The sequence below is a fragment of the Narcine bancroftii genome, chromosome 1 (assembly GCF_036971445.1).
Source record: "Narcine bancroftii isolate sNarBan1 chromosome 1, sNarBan1.hap1, whole genome shotgun sequence".
NCBI lineage: Eukaryota > Metazoa > Chordata > Chondrichthyes > Torpediniformes > Narcinidae > Narcine > Narcine bancroftii.
In genome coordinates, this window is record NC_091469.1 from 238,328,540 (window position 1) to 238,331,589 (window position 3,050).

At 33.7% G+C, this 3,050-nt stretch overlaps 1 protein-coding gene across 1 annotated transcript in view; it reads right to left on the reverse strand.

Annotated features, from left to right (window-relative positions):
- Positions 1-1,959: 1,959 nt before the first annotated feature.
- Positions 1,960-3,050, reverse strand: part of prdm6 (PR domain containing 6) — a 282,501-nt gene continuing 281,410 nt past the window's right edge. Inside the window, exon 8 of the mRNA XM_069893423.1 lies at positions 1,960-3,050. This exon is cut by the window's right edge and continues 2,271 nt beyond it. The gene's annotated coding sequence lies outside the window, so the exon portion shown is untranslated.

Here is a 3,050-nt window from a genome sequence, read left to right on the forward strand (position 1 = left end):
ATGCAGATTCCCCTTTCAAATTAGAATCTCCATGTCAGTACACACGGCTAGAGTCCCAAATTATCCTTTAAGAAAGATCTTAGCTGAAGATAGCAGAAGAAAATTTTATTAGGTAAATCATATTTAAATGTTAAAATTGAGCTTGTATTCACCACTTCAGCTGGCAGCTCGTTCCACACTCTCACTACTCTCTGAGTGGAGAAGTTCCCCCTACATTTTTCCAATTACACCCTTAACCCATGTTCACTGGCTTGTATCTCACCTAACCTCTGTGAAAAAACCTTATTTGCATTTACACTGTCTATTTCTCTCATAATTTTGTCTACCTTTATCAAATCTCCCCTCTCTTCTCCAGTCCAGAAAATAAAATACTAACCTGTTAAACCTTTCCCTGTAACGCAGTTTGTGAAGTCTTGACAACGTCCAAGAAAATCTTCTCTGCATTCTTTTAATCTTTTTGATATCTTTTCTGTAATTAGGTGACCAAAACCACACATAATACTCCAAATTTGGTCTCACCAATGTCTCATACAACTTTACCAATAACATCCCAACTCTATATGCTCAATACTTTGATTTATGAGGGCCAAAAATTCTCTTTACAACCCTATCCACCTGTGATGCCACTTTCAGGGAATTCCTCATGCAATATTTTGAGTTATTTTTGTAAGGTGGTTTATATGAATGTTTGCACTGTGATGTTATCACAAAACCATGAATTTTGTGTCTTGTTCATGACAATAAATTCTGATTCCATGTTCTACCGCACTCCTCAGTATCCTACCATTTACTGTGTATGTCTAAAATCGGTTTGTCCTTCCAAAATGCAACACCTCACACCTGTCTGCATTAAATTCCATCTGCAATTTTTCCAGTTGGTCCAGATCCCTCGATGAGCTTTGAAATCATTCCTCAATGCCTGTAATACCTCCAATCTTAGTTTCATCTGCAAATTTCCTGATCCAATTTACTACATTAGTATTCAGATTGTTGATATAGATCCCTTAGGCACACCACTAGTCACAGACCTCCAATCTGAGAAGCAATCATCCTCTACCACTCTCTGGCTTCACCCATATGACTAATGTTGAATCCAGTTTACTACCTTGCCATGAATACTGAGCATCTGATCCTTCCTGACAAGCTTTCCCTCTGTGGAACCTTGGCAAAATCCATATAGACAACATCCACAGCCTTTCCTTCATCAGCTTTCTTGGTAACCTCCTTGAAAAAATCTTAAAGTCTGGTTAAACACAATCTATCACAAGCAAAGCCATGTTGACTATCCCTCAGCAGTCCCTGGCTATCCAAATATTCAAAATCTTAGGACACTTTCCAATAATTTACCTACTACTGATGTCAGGCTCACTGGCCTATAATTTCCTAGGCTGCTTTTGGAAATTATCCATGGTCAGTCTAGTAAAATGTGTCTGTCATTTGCATAATTATGAAAGAAATACCCCAAAGACATGTTACTTGAAATTAATGCAGAGAAGATAGTATAACTCTGGAGTGTAAGTGAAACAATTGTGTTTGTGAGAGTCAATTCAGTCAGGAGTATTGCATCATTTAATTCATTTTTTATAATTAATCAATAAACCTATTTTTTTTTCAGTTAATGGCAGCAAAATAGTATAAACATTTCTAGGTACTGTTTTCTGTCATTTAAGAAAAAGCCTTTTGAAATACATTATATGATTTCAGAAATTATTTCTAAACATATTTTGATTGAGTTTCATGTGTATATTTGTCACATAAAAATAAAAAAATTAAAGATAATTTGGTGATATATTTAGCAAAATACCATCTGTAGTTATGTAATGGATGTTTAATGAGGTTTAAAATGTTTAACAGTAAACTATGACTATGTATGAATACATAAAATAAATGCAGATTATTTGTGCTCTTTTTGCCAACATAGAGAAATTTGATTACTAATCAGAACATCATTTCAGTAAAGCTACTGCAGAAAGGTTAATTCTTTGTGTTGTATTGGTATACAATTCTAAATAGTTTGATACTCATCAGATTGCTTGAGCATTTACACTTTTCAATGCAAGCTCCATTTTTTCTTGCAGTTTTCACTGCAAAATAACATAAAATTACAAAAAAAGGAAGAGTGACTGTTTTAAAAAGTGTTTATTGATGAATAACATGGTAATTTTCAGTGACAACACCCCCCTCCCCCCAACACCCAAGACAGTTATCACTCTCAGAGCCGTTAAAAGATTGCTTCCATTCTGCAACTCATCCTCTTGGTTTACCATCTCAAACAAAACCAAAGGGCTGCCAGCAGTCAAGGCCAGTAATTGTACAACCTCCTGTGATTTGCTCACTGATATGTCACGGAGGCAACCAAATGCAGTTATAATTGGAGTGGCCATCTTCGAGTCATTCAATATCGTTTTATTTGAAGAGAGATTATATCAAAAAATAAAAAAAAATTTGTCTCTGAAATGGTGACGTCTACTCCATGTGTATATATTAAATTTAGTCTTGTTTTTTTTATTCATCTAATCTTTCTATAGAATGACATATTAAAACATATGTACATCATACATATCATATTAAAACACAAAGAATTTTTTGGCAATGATTAGCACATTTTGATTTTTCTCGGTAATGTATTTCTTTTGGGAATCTGTTAAAGCTAATGAAGTTGGATTGAGTTAGAATACTTCTTGGCCATGTACAAAATGTACAAAAAAGAATTTTCCTTATATTCCAATAGAAAATGTTCAGAAAATAGATTGTAGTAATAAAATATACTCAGGGAAAGCAAATGTTGAATGAAAATTGATTATGAATCATTAAACAAAAGTTAGTCCATAATAACACTTATACCTCTAGTGCATCTATCATTAATAAGATATGTATAGTACTATTTATCTGCATTGTACATTAAGATTATATCATATTTTGTAATTACTTCTAGATAGGTCTTTGGATAACTCTTCCACTGTCCTCCTGCAGGAGAGTCTGGGTAATTGCAAATTATGAAAATAACAAACAATGTCATCCATCAATTCAATTTGTACAATTTGTACAAC